Source organism: Pagrus pagrus (genome assembly GCF_965226575.1).
Source record: "Pagrus pagrus genome assembly, contig: HAP1_SCAFFOLD_29, whole genome shotgun sequence".
NCBI classification, from domain to species: Eukaryota; Metazoa; Chordata; class Actinopteri; order Spariformes; family Sparidae; genus Pagrus; species Pagrus pagrus.
Window position 1 is genome coordinate 24,799 of NW_028175434.1, and position 17,947 is coordinate 42,745.

The 17,947-nt window shown below is 46.9% G+C and overlaps 1 protein-coding gene across 1 annotated transcript in view; it reads left to right on the plus strand.

Moving 5' to 3' along the window:
* The window catches only part of LOC311253657 (uncharacterized protein), a 33,224-nt gene that overhangs the window by 10,198 nt on the left and 5,079 nt on the right, over positions 1-17,947 (plus strand). The gene's annotated exons all lie outside the window — the stretch shown is intronic.

The window sequence follows — 17,947 nt, forward strand, 5'->3', positions numbered from 1 at the left end:
GAGGGACTCCCTTCCGGCATCAATGTCATCCTTAAGAATTATAACAAAGACAATAGAGATATTTGAACTCAAATTTTCAGTAGCACAGAAGAAAGTGATCAAAGACAAAAACTCTGACTTTTTTAAACAGTCAGCATGTGACACCAGTATCTAAAAACCAACAGTAAAACTACCTGTTTGGACCTGACCTTTATGGACTGGACGTTATATAATCTCCGGAGATGATATAAAAAAAGATACATTTCTCATAGTGCAGTGCAGTGACAGTGAATGCATGATAAAAATGACTGGGTCCTTTCAGTGGAATCAGTACTCACAGGTTCTCACATGAACACCATATCTATGACACAACTAGTCAGGGCATCATTTTTTAAATTACCTCCATTGCATCAAAAAGAGCTGGCCATCTCTCTTGTACATTGCTGATCATGGGAGCATCACAAAAAAAACATAAAAGCTGCTGCCAAACTGTGCTCGATTACATCTGGGTGGTCATTTAGAACACCAGTACTGCTACCTGGTTGAGCATCCTCACCAATGTCATCATCAGACGTATTTGAAGCAGATTCTGGGGAAGCGAGGGTGGCTGATACTACAATTCCTGGTTTAAAATCTTTTAGTGAAAAAGACCTGTGTTTTCTGCTCTTGTGGGATTTAAAAGATCCTAAGATGTTTGTTTGAAATTTGCAATCCAAGAACATGCACGTTACAACCTCATTTATCTTCAAATGTGCATTAACGTGAGTCCAGTAATCCCTCTCAGACACAAGATCCTTACAAGGACACAAATGGCAACTAAATGTACATTTCTCTGACTGATGACGACTAGTTTTAATAACATCTATTCAAATGAATTAACAATGCATTCCACGTTCTAAAAGTGCATGGGCAGCTTGCATGCACACATGGAATACGATTGTTATTCCCATAATGTCTATGTCTGACTCGATAGTACTTCAGAATATGGGACCTACTTGGAAAAACTGAAGGGCAGGTCTTGCATTGCCACATTCACTCTGTCACTGGAACACTTCTAGCACCATTCACTGTGGAAGTAAAAACAAAGAAGGATTAAAGGTAGGGTTGGAGATCCTGGAAAAACAGTTTGAGCAGGACACATTTTAAAAATACACAGACAAAAGTCCAAGCCTAAATTAAGGCTTTAGCTAAATTAATTACATTAATCACCTGTCTGACAATATATACAGGTAAAAGATGAACCTATGACAGAGTTGTCGTATAAGATACCACAGATGTATTAATGAGGTGGCCAGTGTCTGTGTATGCATGTGCTGAGGGATTCATTAAAATCTGTAATGCATTAACTACTACTAATTACTACTAATTACGGTAATAATAAGAGCAAATACAACATCCTGGTCTCACCACAAAAACTTGAGCCCATGATCCATCAGCTGACTCCAGGTGATATGCAGACTTGAGTTTGCATTATGAGGCATTATCTAGGCATTATGAAAACTGTATTTTAATAAACATACATTAGATGTACTCTCACCGGCAACTTTATTTAGGTACACTGCATAAACCATTGTAAAATATCAAATAATTAATGTGATTCTTCTCTGATGAGAACAGAGACTAATCATGTTCCATGTTCAAACACTGGGCTGACTGTGCAAAGCCAGCAGCTTGTATCCAAGAAAAAGTTAAGTTGCCATTATGAACATTAGGCAGTGGCAGGCCATGGCTACGTGATTATTGCTACCACTGCTCAGACAGAGCAGACGCACACCAGTTAATGTGTCCTTTTTTGTTTGAATTTCCTCTCCTTCTGCTCATGTTCTCATTACACGGTGTTTGGGGGGAGGGGGGTCGCTAACTTAATGCCGCTGATGACATTAGCTTTGTCATCAGCGGTGTTAGCTAGTGTGTTAGCTAGTTAACACAATGTAACTGAACAGTCAGTTGGCAAACCAATTCAAACAGAAGACTAAGGAGCGCCGCAAAGTTAAGTTGAATGTAACATGGACGGCTCCCGCTCAAAAAACAAATTCAAATAAAACATAGTGATAAAATAGCGCGAGCAAATAAGCTCATGGGACTTTACCGAACTCACTTAGTTCAACGTTAACGTTACGTAGTGACTCTCAAGACATTAAACTACATTTGGCTGAGATTTCGACAATATTTAATCAGAAAATCCAGACTTACCGACCGAATCGTGGCGTGGCGTGGCGGACCGTACGGCGAGCTCTTGGACGTGACTGTAAAGTGCGCAAGACGAAATCGCGTGCGGTATCGCGATAATTAACATCGCTACTTTATTGACTCACTTCATCCCAACATGATCTGAACAAATTAATGTACCCTCTCTGCATATTATGTAGTTTCTACACTATATAGTTACGTTTAACTTTAAAACATGAGGCAATTGTGTTCAATACACCCAAGATGCTGACATAAATCCAAGAGTTGGCCAGTCTCCTTTTTTCAGTGTAGAATAAGTTCTGGAAGGACATTCCATTGGCCACACATGAAAATGCATATACTCAAATCAGAGAAAACACAGAATTGTTGGTCAATATATATATATTTTTATAAATTAACTTTCATCAACAAACAACAAATTCATCACAGTCAGCATATTATTTATACTGACAGATAATATTGCACTAAGAGAAGAACAAGTTAAACTTGACTATGCCTACTGTATGTAATTCCTGCTGGTATCAGACGGATAACAACTCTCAGAATTCACCATCCGCTTGTTGTGTTAACTTTTTTCTCTCAGATTTTTATGAACGGTTTTGTTTCTCTTTGTATCATGGGTGCAACATCCGGGCTTGCCATGGGGATGTGTTGTTCATGATAGACATTAGCTTGGATAAAATTCTCACCTCCATAGTGGAGAACACAATTAAGGCAGTTCAGGCCTAAAAGTCTTCAGTCCTCTAACTGCTTCAAGCTCCAGCAAAGAAGCTGGACGGGGGCTCCATTAGTGGCGAGCTTCTTCCAGAATGAGTGAAGGATCAATATTGCAGGTCGTTCATGCTGCAACATTGCCAATCATGCCCATCATGGAACATTTCCACCGAAAAAGGAATATCTACTTGCACTTTGCACTTTGGATTCCTTGTTTTTTCCCCTGTCCGAGACTTAGGCTCGTTGACTCTTTTGTTGCTACTTTATTTCTGTTGGACTTTGATTACCTGTTTATTTACCTCTTTCTAAAATAATAAACTGTTCCATTTGAGTCTGCATTTGGGTCCTGTTATCCCCTATACCCTGAATAGTGGACAGCGGTTCAATGAGAGAAGCAAACTAACTTAACTTAACTTGTCTTGTCTTTTCTTGTCCTGGCACATTTGTACTTCACAAAGTATGGACCCCACAATGTTACTGAACCATATGTGGGCCACTTTAGGCTCACATCCAGATTAGTCGATGCTAACTTGCCGTCTTTCGGCCAAAAATGGCCCAAATGTGTTTCAACAAAGGTGGGCCACCTGTGTGGAACCACATGTGGGCCACTTTAGGCTCACATCCAGATTAGTCGATGCTAACTTGTCGTCTTTCAGCCAAAACTGGCCCAAATGTGTTTCAATAAAGGTGGGCCACGTGTGTGGAGCCATAAGTGGGCCACTTTAGGCTCACATCCAGATTAGTCGATGCTTACTTACCGTCTTTCGGCCAAAACTGGCCCAATTGTGTTTGAGCAAAGGTGGGCCACATGCGTTTTCTCATAAGTGGGCCACATAGGCTCACATCCAGATTAGTCGATGCTAATTTGCTGTCTTTCGGCCAAAACTGGCCCAATTGTGTTTCAGCAAAGGTGGGCCACTTGCGTTTTGTCATATGTGGGCCACTTTAGGCTCACATCCAGATTAGTCGATGCTAATTTGCCGTCTTTCGGCCAAAACTGGCCCAAATGTGTTTCAACAAAGGTGGGCCACGTGTGCTAAACCATATGTGGGCCACTTTAGGCTCACATCCAGATTAGTCGATGCTAATTTGCCGTCTTTCGGCCAAAACTGGCCCAAATGTGTTTCAACAAAGGTGGGCCACTTGCGTTTTGTCATATGTGGGCCACTTTAGGCTCACATCCAGATTAGTCGATGCTAATTTGCCGTCTTTCGGCCAAAACTGGCCCAAATGTGTTTCAACAAAGGTGGGCCACGTGTGCTAAACCATATGTGGGCCACTTTAGGCTCACATCTAGATTAGTCGATGCTAATTTGCCGTCTTTCGGCCAAAACTGGCCCAAATGTGTTTCAACAAAGGTGGGCCACTTGTGTTTTCTCATATGTGGGCCACTTTAGGCTCACATCCAGATTAGTCGATGCTAATTTGCCGTCTTTCGGCCAAAACTGGCCCAAATGTGTTTCAACAAAGGTGGGCCACGTGTGCTAAACCACATGTGGGCCACTTTAGGCTCACATCCAGATTAGTCGATGCTTACTTGCCGTCTTTCGGCCAAAACTGGCCCAATTGTGTTTCAGCAAAGGTGGGCCACTTGTATTTTCTCATATGTTGGCCACTTTAGGCTCACATCCAGATTATTCGATGCTAATTTGCCGTCTTTTGCCCAAAACTGGCCCAAATGTGTTTCAGCAAAGGTGGGCCACGTGTGCTGAACCATATGTGGCCCAGCCTTGGTTCACTTAAGGAATAACCATTCCCTACTCTGCCACGTATTTGCCAAAGATGGGCCATATCTGTTTTGTGATATAAGGGCCGAATGTAGCATTTACCACATGGGCCAGTTTAGGCTCACATCTGTTTTGTGCGGGCCAGAAGAATGCCTACAGTGCCGGATTGTTGCCTGAAGTGGCCCACATCCGTATGCTATCTGGGAAAGCACAAAACTAACAGAACCCCTTTAAATCTAACCCCAGTACTGTGGCACTAATAACCCCTCATATAGCTGTGCCACTTTTCCCACAGAACACATACATTAACAATATTTCAAAACAATTAACACACATAGTTTAGTCCATGGTCACCTGACCCATGGAAGCGCGCCACAGTGCGCTACTTATGACGTGGCCCGGAACTGCCTCGGTTCGGCCCGTGAACCCGAGACAGACCTCTGCAGCAACAGCAGGTGAGCGTGTGTGTAGGTGTGTGTGTGTGTGTGTGTGTGTACGTGTCGCGTAGGCGCCGAGTGTGCACCCTCGACGACCCACGGAGGGGAGAACAGAGTTCAGGGTAAAAAGTTTATGTCACTGCTGGACCGCGAGATGCGGCCGGCGGGGAAACAGGTGATAAGGAGCTTGGCTCCGCCGGAACAATGAGGGCGCAGCGCGCCCCACCGGCACTCTCTGACAGAGAGAGCGCGCCGGTCAGGAAATGACGGGCGTTCAACAGCGCTCCGCCACATTATCCCCCTCCTCCCCGAGGTTGACGATGTGCGGCAACCTGGAGAGATAGTCTGCCACAACATTGGTCTTGCCCGCTCGGTGTCGGATCTGGAACTGGAACGGCTGGAGAGAGAGGTACCAGCGGGTGAGACGACTGTTGTGGTCTTTCATGGAGTTAATCCAGGTCAGAGCCCTGTGATCAGTCTCTAAGTCAATCTCTCTCCCCAGCAGGTAGTACCTCAAACTCTCCAGGGCCCATTTGATGGCCAGGCCCTCCTTCTCCACAGTGGAGTACCTGGTCTCCCGTGGCAGCAGCTTCCGGCTCAGGTACAGCACCGGTCGCTCGTCACCAGGCTCACCTTGGGCCAGGACTGCCCCCAGTCCCACCGCTGAGGCATCGGTCTGAACCAGGAACCGCTGGCTGAAGTCAGGGCTCCTCAGAACTGGCGAAGAGCACAAACAGGCCTTGAGAGCTTGGAACGCCGCCTCGCAGTCCTCGTTCCAGATGACCGGGTTCCTCTGGTCCTTCGCCGTCAGTGCTGTCAGAGGTGCTGCGAGGGTGGCGAACTGTGGGACGAACCTCCTGTACCAGCCGGCCAAGCCCAAGAAGGACCTCACCTCCTTCTTCGTGCGAGGGCGTGGGCAGCTACGGATGGCCTCGACCTTGTCCACCTGTGGTCGGACCTCCCCTCGTCCAAGCCGGTACCCCAAGTACTTCGCCTCCTCCCAGGCCCATTGACACTTGGCTGGATTCAGCGTCAGGCCTGCCTGCTGGATCTGGCCCAGGACTCGCTCCAGATCATGCAGGTGCTGCTCCCAGGTGGCACTGAAGATGACCACGTCATCGAGGTAGGTAGCACTGCAGTCCTCACACCTCCGCAGGACACGGTCCATCAGCCTCTGGAAAGTTGCTGGTGCTCCATGTAGGCCGAAGGGCATCACCGTGAACTGGAAGAGGCCAGCAGGTGTCTGGAACGCTGTGCAGGGACGACTGGACGCTTCCAGGGGTACCTGCCAGTACCCTTTACAGAGGTCCAGGGTGGTGATGAACCTAGCCCGACCAATCCTCTCCAGCAGGTCGTCGATCCGGGGCATCGGGTAGGCGTCGAACTCTGACATGGCGTTGACCTTCCTGAAGTCCATGCAGATGCGCAGGGAACCGTCCTTCTTCCCCACAATGACCACCGGGCTACACCACTCAGACTGCGACGGCTCGATCACCCCCAAGCGCTGCATCTCCTCCACCTCCTTCTGAAGTTTGGCCACCAGGTGCTGGGGCACCCGGTAGGCCCTCTGACGAACCGGCCCCTTGTCTTTCAGCCGGACCACATGCTCCACGAGGTCAGTCTTCCCCGGGTTGGCCGCGAAGAGCTTGGCGACCCGCTGGAACACCTGGCACAGCTGGCTGGACTGGGCGGCAGAGAGGTGCCCGAGAGCAGGCTCCGCAGACTGGCTCAGGTCGGCGAGGGTAGACTCCTCCTCCCCCGCGCTGTCCACCGCCGTCACCAGCAGAGACGCCACGGGAACCCGAGCCTCCCTCCACTCCTTCAGCAGGTTGACGTGGTAAACCTGCTTTGCCCTTTTCTTGTCCGGGTGGTGGATCTCGTAGGTCACCGGGCCCATCTTCCTGAGGACGGTGTACGGGCCCTGCCATTTGGCCAGCAGCTTGCTGTTGGAGGATGGCAGGAGGAGTAGGACCTTCTGGCCAGGCTGGAACTCTCTGTGCCTGGCCTGTCAGTCGTACCACGCCTTCTGGGTCTGCTTGGCCTCACGAAGGTTGACCTCGGCCTCGTCTCGGTACCTTGCCAACCGGTCCCTCATCTCCAGCACGAACTGGACCACACCACGGTCACTGGTGCCGGTTGCGGGAGACTCCCAGGTCTTCCGCAGCAGATCCAATGGCCCCTGTACCTCCCAGCCATACAGAAGCTCAAACGGGGAAAACCCTGTGGACGCTTGGGGAACCTCCCGGTAGGCGAAAAGCAGGTAGGGCAGCCACTGGTCCCAGTCTCTCCCAGTGTCGGCCACAAACTTCTGCAGCATCTTCTTCAGGGTCTGAATGAAGCGCTCGACCAGGCCGTCCGTCTGAGGGTGGTACGGGGTGGTCTTGATCGCCGAAATCCCCAGTGCCGGTGGAAGAGCTGCAGGAGTCTGGAGGTGAAGTTGGTCCCCTGGTCTGTGATGATCTCGTCCGGTACACCAACCCTGGAAAACAACTGAACAAGACAACGCAGAACAGCAGGAGCAGTGACCGTGCGCAGGGGGAAAGCCTCTGGGAACCGTGTGGCGTAGTCACAGAGCACCAGGATGTACTGGTGCCCCCCACTGCTCTTCACCAATGGGCCCACAATGTCCATGGCCACACGCCTAAACGGAGTGGAGATCATGGGCAGGGGTTGTAGGTAGGCTCGGTCGGACTGGCAGACATAGCAAGTTTTCTGACAGGTGGGACAGGTTTTGCAGAAGGTTTGCACATCAACATACATGGAAGGCCAATAGAACCTGGGGGATATGCGCAAATAGGTTTTGTTGCGGCCAAGATGACCTGCCCAAGGCAAGGTGTGTGCCAGGTGCATTATCATCGGCCGGCATGACACAGGAACCACAAGGCGTTTGACCCCCTCCGCCACTGCATACAAAACATCACTGTCAACAACAAAACATTCTTTCTCCCCTTTTGACATATCCAGCCCCCCAACCACCTTGGCGAACAAGGACTTCAGAGTCCCATCCTCCCTTTGCAGGGCCCCAATGTCCTCTGGCACCTCCCACATGCCCTTTGCCAGTCCCTTTGCACAGTCCGGCTCCCGGGACTTCAGCCCCTTTTCAAACCGCCGCTGGCGGCGAGACTTCCTGGGCCCCTTCATGGGCCCCTCAAACAAACTGCTGTCCAGGGTTGAAAAGAGTTCTGGATCGGGCCCCTTTTTCGGCCCTGGGTCGGCTGTCACCCCCGCCCTGGCCTGGGTGCGGGTGATCACATAACCGGACAAACCCTTCCCCAGGTCACTGTCTTTGGGGCCGGCCTCCAGCAGCACGTCCAGCAGCACAGGTAAGTCCCACCCCAGGATAGCAGCAACAGGTAACCTTTCCACCACCCCGACCGTCAGCAGGTAAGGTTGCTCATCCACCACCACCGTCACCTCAGCTGTGGGGTAGGAATGGCTGTCCCCGTGCACACACAAAATGTCTTCCTGTCTGCTATAATCCACCACGCCCGTTGGCACCAACTCCCTTCGGACCAGCGTCAGGAAGCTCCCCGAGTCAACCAGAGCAGTCACAGACTCACCATTAATGGTAACGTCCTTAAAACGCTGTTGCCCTCCCCCAGCACTTGCAACCTCAGCCCGAGGAGTGTAGCATGCCCCGCTAAGCTTAGCTTTTCTGATGGGGCACAACGAAGCCTTGTGCCCTGCTTGCTGGCAGTAGAAACAGATGAACTCCTTACCGGGGCTGCGCTGGCGAGGTGTGGGCCGGGATTCTCCAGGCGGATGCTGGCTGGCTCTGGCTGCTGGTCTGGGCTGCGACGAAACCTGGCGACTGGGACCACCGTGATAAGCAGGCGGGCCTCCCCTCCGTGCGTTGAGGTACTGCAGCGCTAGCTTGCCTGCAGCTAACCCATCCGTTGGCTTGTGCTCCTTCACCCAGGTGCGGATGTCTGTTGGGAAGACTCGCAGCAGCTGCTCCAAGATGACCTGCTCACCGATCTGCTCCTTGGTATGCTGCTCTGGCCGAATCCATCGACGGTAGAGACCCTTTAAGCGGTGGTAAGTTTCTGTTGGGTTCTCTCCCGGTGGAACTGCCATGGCCCGGAACTGCTGGCGATACGTCTCCGGTGAGACGTCAAACTTGGTCAGGAGTGCCGCCTTCAGGTCCGGGTATGAATGAGCCCTCTCCTCGTCCATAGCGGTGTACGCCTCTAGCGCCTTCCCAGTGAGTAGCGGCACCAGGCGACACGCCCACTCACCATCTGGCCAACCACACGTTCTGGCAATCCGCTCGAAGCGAAGCAGGTAATTTCCAAGACTCCCCAGCCAGGTACTGGGGAATCTTGGGGTCACCAAAGGGTCTGCTCTCCGGCCTCGGAGGTTCTGTCCCACTGCTCACCCCAAACCTTGCCGCCCTTAAGGGTGAACTGCGGCGCGGTGCAGCAGGTGTAGGTAAGTCCATTCTAAGGCTCATCAGCGACCTCTCAGATGGTGATAGGGACCCAGGTGCAGGGACAGGTGCTACCGGCCTCGGCCCTGCCACTGCCTGATCCAGTTGCGGGGCTGGCCACGAAGCCTGGAGTCCCCTGAGCTCTGCCAGGAACCCCTCCTCTCTTCTCTGCTGTCCCTCCAGGAAGGTCCTCATGACCGCCACCAGCTCCTCTCCTGGACTTGGAGCTCCAGGGCCGGCCTGCCGGACTGGGGCCGCCGCACCCCCTTCGTCCTCCTCGGCTGTAGACCAGGCTCCCTCCTCGCCATCTTTGTCCTGCACTGGTTCCTCCTTTTGTGAGCGCAACCCAGTACCCGTCTTCCTGTGTACCGGATGCGCCCTCGTCGACTGGCCATCCCACTTCTGACACCAAATGTCGGGGTTCGATACTTTGAAACGCTGGTTTGGAAAGATGATGGCCCAGTCGGCAAACTTTAGTTTGGTGATTTTCTTTTTATTACACCAAAAACCCAAAGACAAAAATACCCACAGGTGGCAAAGCAACAAAAAAAACGCAGGAATATTTACAATATGACAGAGTAAAAAAAATATTTACAAGGAACAGGCAGCAACTGTTATCCACATGCCACTCAGCCGAATCCTTCCTTCAAGTGAGCCGAGCTCTCTTTAAAAAACCCCTTGGCCCCTCCCCCGGGCAAACCAATTAACAAAACACGGGTTAAGAAACATAAACTGGGAAACAAAGCACAAAACTAACAGAACCCCTTTAAATATAACCCCAGTACTGTGGCACTAATAACCCCTCATATGGCTGTGCCACTTTTCCCACAGAACACATACATTAACAATATTTCAAAACAATTAACACACATAGTTTAGTCCATGGTCGCCTGACCCATGGAAGCACGCCACAGTGCGCTACTTATGACGTGGCCCGGAACTGCCTCGGTTCGGCCCGTGAACCCGAGACAGACCTCCGCAGCAACAGCAGGTGAGCATGTGTGTAGGTGTGTGTGTGTGTGTGTGTGTACGTGTCGCGTAGGCGCCGAGTGTGCACCCTCGACAACCCACGGAGGGGAGAACAGAGTTCAGGGTAAAAAGTTTATGTCACTGCTGGACCGCGACATGCGGCCGGCGGGGAAACAGGTGATAAGGAGCTTGGCTCTGCCGGAACAATGAGGCGCCCCACCGGCACTCTCTGAGAGAGAGAGCGCGCCGGTCAGGAAATGACGGGCGTTCAACAGCGCTCCGCCACACAAATTCAACCAGTTCAGGCTAGAAAACCTGTTTGAAAGACCTTTTTTCAGTGAAATGCAGCTTAGGCGACTGTACAGTGCAAAAACAGGCTCCTCTTGCTCTGAAACGCTCATTTTTCACATAAGCCACTTTTCACCCTTAATGAATTAAATTCCAGGTAAAAACTCCTTTGCCATGAAGAAGATCCAAATTCAACCAGTTCAGGATAGAAAACCTGTTTGAAAGACCTTTTTTCAGTGAAATGCAGCTTAGGCTACTGTACAGCGCAAAAACAGGCTCCTCTCGCTCTGAAACGTCTATTTTTGACTTAAGCCAGTTTTCACCCTTAATGAATTAAATTCCAGGTAAAAACTCCTTTGCCATGAAGAAGATCCAAATTCAACCAGTTCAGGCTAGAAAACCTGTTTGAAAGACCTTTTTTCAGTGAAATGCAGCTTAGTGCAAAAACAGGCTCCTCTCGCTCTGAAACGCTCATTTTTGACATAAGCCACTTTTCAGTCTTAATGAATTAAATTCCAGGTAAAAACTCCTTTGCCATGAAGAAGATCCAAATTCAACCAGTTCAGGCTAGAAAACCTGTTTGAAAGACCTTTTTTCAGTGAAATGCAGCTTAGGCTACTGTACAGTGCAGAAACAGGCTCCTCTCGCTCTGAAATGCTCATTTTTGACATAAGCCAGTTTTCACCCTTAATGAATTAAATTCCAGGTAAAAACTCCTTTGCCATGAAGAAGATCCAAATTCAACCAGTTCAGGCTAGAAAACTTGTTTGAAAGACCTTTTTTCAGTGAAATGCAGCTTAGGCTACTGTACAGTGCAGAAACAGGCTCCTCTCGCTCTGAAATGCTCATTTTTGACATAAGCCAGTTTTCACCCTTAATGAATTAAATTCCAGGTAAAAACTCCTTTGCCATGAAGAAGATCCAAATTCAACCAGTTCAGGCTAGAAAACCTGTTTGAAAGACCTTTTTTAAGTGAAATGCAGTTTAGTGCAAAAACAGGCTCCTCTCGCTCTGAAACGCTCATTTTTCACATAAGCCACTTTTCAGCCTTAGGCGACTGTACAGTGCAAAAACAGGCTCCTCTCGCTCTGAAACGCTCATTTTTCACATAAGCCACTTTTCAGCCTTAATGAATGAAATTCCAGGTAAAAACTCCTTTGCCATGAAGAAGATCCAAATTCAACCAGTTCAGGCTAGAAAACCTGTTTGAAAGACCGTTTTTCAGTGAAATGCAGCTTAGTGCAAAAACAGGCTCCTCTCGCTCTGAAACGCTCATTTTTGACATAAGCCACTTTTCAGTCTTAATGAATTTAATTCCAGGTAAAAACTCCTTTGCCATGAAGAAGATCCAAATTCAACCAGTTCAGGCTAGAAAACTTGTTTGAAAGACCTTTTTTCAGTGAAATGCAGCTTAGGCTACTGTACAGTGCAGAAACAGGCTCCTCTCGCTCTGAAATGCTCATTTTTGACATAAGTCAGTTTTCACCCTTAATCTATTAAATTCCAGGTAAAAACTCCTTTGCCATGAAGAAGATCCAAATTCAACCTGTTCAGGCTAGAAAACTTCTTTGAAAGACCTTTTTTCAGTGAAATGCAGCTTAGACAAAAATAGGCTCCTCTCGCTCTGAAAGGCTCATTTTTGACATAAGCCAGTTTTCACCCTTAATGAATTAAATTCCAGGTAAAAACACGTTTGCCATGAAGAAGATCCAAATTCAACCAGTTCAGGATAGAAAACTTGTTTGAAAGACCTTTTTTCAGTGAAATGCAGCTTAGGCTACTGTACAGTGCAGAAACAGGCTCCTCTCGCTCTGAAATGCTCATTTTTGACATAAGCCAGTTTTCACCCTTAATGAATTAAATTCCAGGTAAAAACTTGTTTGCTATGAAGACAAGGGCGCAATTTCCACTGGGGACAGGGGGGACATGTCCGCCCCACTTTTCAAAATCATGTTTTTGTCCCCCCCACTTTTTACACTTTGAAAACTAACAGTAGGCACAGGCTGTAATTGCAAAACAACAAGAAACCCTGCGTAAACTGACCGCTCGGAAGCCCCCCTCACACTACGTGCTCAATCAAAGACACAGACAGGACGCGGCACAGCAGCAAAAAGATGAAAAGGAGCCGACAGCTCAACTTAAAGTCCTTATTTGGAACGGGACTAAAAAGGAAGAAAGAAAATGTGGGTTGATTAGTCATTACTGGTATTTCTAACTTTACTCTATACAGTATTGTAGCTAACGTTAGCTAACTAATATGTTAAACCAGGCGCTTAGCCATCTCTGTTTAAAACGTGTATGCAGCGCACTGATCACACAAGGAAGAGAGGAGGTGAAAAGAGACAACAACACCGTTACCTGTTGTATACTGGCCTCAGGCTGTACGATCGCTAAAACGCTGACGACCAGTGAGTAACGAGTTTGAAAGTAGCCTCTAACTTAATCAATCAATCAATCAATCACATTTTATTTGTATAGCACTTTACAATAGCCAGACGGTACCCAAAGTGCTTTACATCAAAACAATAAAATAATGCATAAAAGCAATACATAAAAAACACAGGAAAGTGCTACAGTGCTGCAAGAAAACACAAGAAAGTACTACTAGTGCTGCAGGGTGTTAAAGGCCCTCCAAAAGTGCATTAAGTAAAAAACAGGCAAAATAAGTACACCTAAGAGCAGGACTACCCTAGTCAGAGTTAAATGCCAATCTAAAAAAGTGTGTCTTCAGCTTCGATTTAAAAAGGCTGAGGTCAGTAGTGGTGCGAATGTCAGGGGGCAGTCTGTTCCACAGCCTGGGAGCTGTGACAGCAAAAGAACGATCGCCCCACTGTTTAAGTCTTGACCTTGGTACCTCTAACAGGAGCTGGCCGGAAGAACGGAGGGCCCTGCCATGATCGCGGACAGTTAAAATCTCTGACAGGTAGGAGGGAGCCAGGCCATTAATGGAGTAAAAAACAAACAATAAAAGTTTAAAATCAATTCTAAAACGAACTGGAAGCCAGTGGAGTGACGACAGCACAGGGGTAATGTGTTCACACCTGGACGTGCCTGTTAAAAATCGGGCAGCAGCGTTCTGAACAAGTTGGAGACGCGAGATTAAAGACTGGCTTCATGAACGCAGCTCAAACCAACCCGGTGCCTCAGCAGGATGACCAAGCCTTGATAAATACACCGGATCCGCGCATCCTCATGCATTTCAGCCGGGTCGCTACCGGAGCTAAATTAAAAAAATAAATAAAAATAAAAATAAAAGCGCTCCTTGCGGTGGAGCTGAGAACAGCGGAGTTTCCTCTACTACAGCTGAACAGCTGACATGTGGTCAAGACGTACAGACCTGTCACAGTCTCACGGTGCATTTCATAATTATAAACTTCAACCTCAGAGCTCTCTGTCCTCAGACTGTCCTCACCTGTCCTGAACATCACACAGGGACAACATGGAGCCATGGAGCTGCTTGTGTGATTGGTTACTGAGTTGAGTTGATTTGTGTCTGACTGTCAGTCTGTGACCAACACTGTCTATGGTGCTGAAAGCTCAAGCAGGTTGATGTCTGGCTGAGTCAGTAGCTACCATGTCTTTGGTACAACACAAACATTAAATGGACACAGACAGTCTACAATTAACATGGTAGCTACATGGCTTAGACATGGTAGCCACTGACTCAGACAGTGACCTGTGTGTGTGTGTGTGTCAGAGGGGGTGATCTGTGGCATTGTCTTCTGCAGAAATATTTAGTGTGACTAGCATGTTTAAATAATGGAATAAATGCAATGTTTAAATAACTATCACAAGGGCCCATCGAGAATGCTCCTCCCTCTCTGTGCTGAGACCCACGCTCCGCCACTGGCAGTATGGCTAATGACAAAATAGTAGGCTAGGGTTAAATAGAAATGGCATGATTTAAGCTCTACGCAGGCAGAAATCGAGCGCACTGTGGTGTAGTGAAGAATGAAAACCAACTTGTAAGCTCAAGGGACTTTACTCAACATCTTCAGCAGGAAGTACAGCTTCATAACAACAGCTCCTTCTTCTTCTCTTCACCTACATACATAGTCCTGTCTTATTCAGTGGTGCCATCTAGTGACACTCCAACGTAACAGCGTTACAGAACACAACACGCGCTATGCGTACACAAATTTGCCGTTCCTACTTGTGTCCCCCCCACTTCTGAAACTAAAGTTTCGCCCATGGTTAAGTATATTTCTCCAGGAAAGTTTCTTCTGCCTCTCAAGTTTATAATTACAGTTTATAATTCAAGAGAAGGTCCGAACAGTCTGATGACATTATTTTGCATATGAATTAGCCATGTGCTTCTGTTCCTTCGCAGACCATGTCAATAACACCCGAAGACATAGTGTAGTCGGATTCTCTGAGCACCGCAGACAGTTCAGTCCTTTTGAATTCTCATTCACATCTTTCTTTGACCTCATGACGCTTTCCAACAAGGTCAAGGTGTGGTTTGGTAAACACTAGGAGGTCATTTTTGACTATGCGCGTTCCTCCCAAAACGGCGCTGACGTCCCCTGCAGAGTTTAATCTTGACATTTTCAATACGTCTTTGTATAAAATCACAATCGAGTAAGTCGACATTAAAAAAAAAAGCGTTGAGCATGGAAATGTAATTTGTTACATACTGGTTGAAATAAAATCCATGGTGACTACAGCTGTGGCTAGTGGTTGTGGCTAACCTTGCATGCCACCATATGCACAAAGGATTGTGCCATGAGAACAGCTCATGGCAGTCTATCACAGATGTTAATCATTAAAATCTGAATCACTTTCACTGTTTGTTTCAATCTCGTAATTTATGTATTTTGTAACTTTACAATCGACCTAATACGGCTTGGCTTTATTCGCGGACTTCATGCTACGAGGATACAATAGACGATAGTAATTAAGGTTTCAAACATTTAGTAAATGGGGTAATTTGAATGTCGACAAGATAACATGCAAAAATTAATTTTAAAAAAATAGTATCGCAAACATACCTCCAGTCCTCAGTCAACTTCTCTGCACGATCCGCTTCTCCGATTGCATTCACAGGCAGTGGGAAACTTCACTACTGTTATGGCCTCAAATTGAAAGGAAACTTTTATCAAATGTTTCAATGTAAAAATACTACAGATTGAGGTAATTACTCCCATATTAAATAATTACTTCAAATATAGTTTTAAGCAGAGTGAATACTACGAAAACTGCCTATTAAAAATGAAATAATCTTAATATTCTCAGTCATGCAAGCCATGGGATGGTTTTGATTAGTAAAAATGAGTTAAAATATTTTTTTATCTTCAAATAATTTCAAATCATAAAGGGATTAAGAAGTTAAACATGTATTAATAATCATTATTTATTCAGTTCCAGGAAATCAGTAATTCCTGCCTGCCTTGAACGCAGCAGTGTTTTTGGAGGGAGTTTGGAGGTGCAGGTGCATTGAAAGCTCCCCTCCCCCACCCTGACTTGCACCTGACCTGACTGTGAACTTTCAGAGGAGCATGTAGTATGGCACTTATTCAATCTGAGATACAGAGCAGCACAAGTCTGAACTTTTTAAATGCTGTTTATCTTTAATAGGGATTTTCACATATTTTATACCAGATATGTATATTTAAATTACTATTGAAAATAAAATAAAAAATACAATTAGAATTTTTCTTTTCTATTAAATTTTGTAACTTGTAAGAAATGACTTATAATGGAAGGCTGAATATTGAGACAATATTTAGGAAAGACTGATATTTTAGCTCTGGCAGCTCATTGTAGTGACACTGAAGGTCAGTTTCTAAGCCTGTTGAGTGGCATCCTATGGTGGCATCCCCTCCCCCACCCTGAGTCCTCTCTTAACAGCCTTAGCTTTGAAGTCTGTCTTCTCCCTCTCACTAGAGAGATTTCTGATGCTGCTCGGGAAATTGCCTCCATACAGAATTGGGGGAGCATACGTCAGTCCGACCACCCAAAAGTCCGACTACCCATTAATCCGAGTTACTTTACAGTGTTAGGGTTAGGCTAAGGCAAATGTAATCAAATAATGCCCTATTTGCATATTTAAATATATATTCATGGAAACCTCCAATACAAAGGATGTTCTTATTCATGTCAGTGATCAACCTGTGAAGTTTCATGGATATATCTCTTAGTTTAAATTTTTGCCCTATTCACCTCAATTATACTGGGGCTAATATTGTGGTGGCCATATTGGATTTCCAGCAAAAAATTAACTTGCTTGTCCATATAGGTTGTAATCCTACTGGGTCATAGATATTTTTCTGGTGGCCAACCTTTTATAACATTGCAAATGCAGCACCCCGGGTGGATCATCTTATTTGTCCTCCAACATGTCAATCATTCTGAGGAAATGCTCACGTCACGCTGTCATGCATGCTCTTTCCTGGCTCGTTTCCACTAGCTGCACGTGCACTTTGATTATTTATGTGTCCCATGAAATGTCTGCGAGGACTTTTACCCCAGTTGGTGTGACAGTGGAGCATTACCGGCGGCCCGGTGGATGGTGCAGCGGGGGCTCCACCGGCCGGGACCGCACAGTAAAGCCGGGGGCATGGAGGGGGTGAAAGGGGAGGCTATACAGTAGGATATACAGTAACATGTTTTAATAAAAGTATTTTAAACATGCACAGAACAGTAACACTCTTGCATAAAAGGTATGCCCCAGTGGTCAGCATAATCCGACTCGAAGCAGACTGGTGCATTTGTGTGCAGATTAAGAGGAATAACAGAGTTTGTCATCCTGAATGTGTACAGAGTGTTTTGAATAGGAAAGCTAAGTAGCTTTAGAAAGCTCTAATCATTATGGGACAAAAATATTTTTGTATGACACTTACAAGTGAGCAACATAAAAATCTGGCTAAATCCCTTCAATCCTGTTTTTTCACCTTTAATACCCCCTGTCTCTTTGGCTGCCATGCAGCCCCCTTTCACCTTAGAGACCCCAAAATTTGCATGGAGGTTGTCTTGGGGCCCCTACACAAGAATACGAAAGCAAAATATAAGTCATTTAGAAAAAAGGTCCTTTTCAAAAACCCAAGGGTGTTACACCCTCTGACATACTGACAAATTTATAGCATTTTTTTTATAGAGGTCGTGGAAGTCTGAGCTTTTGATATGTTGTTCTGTAGCCCCAGATGAGTAGATAAGCATTGGTTTGGCTTTGATTAAACATCTACTTTTTGGTAGGCGGGCCTTCAAACTTTCAC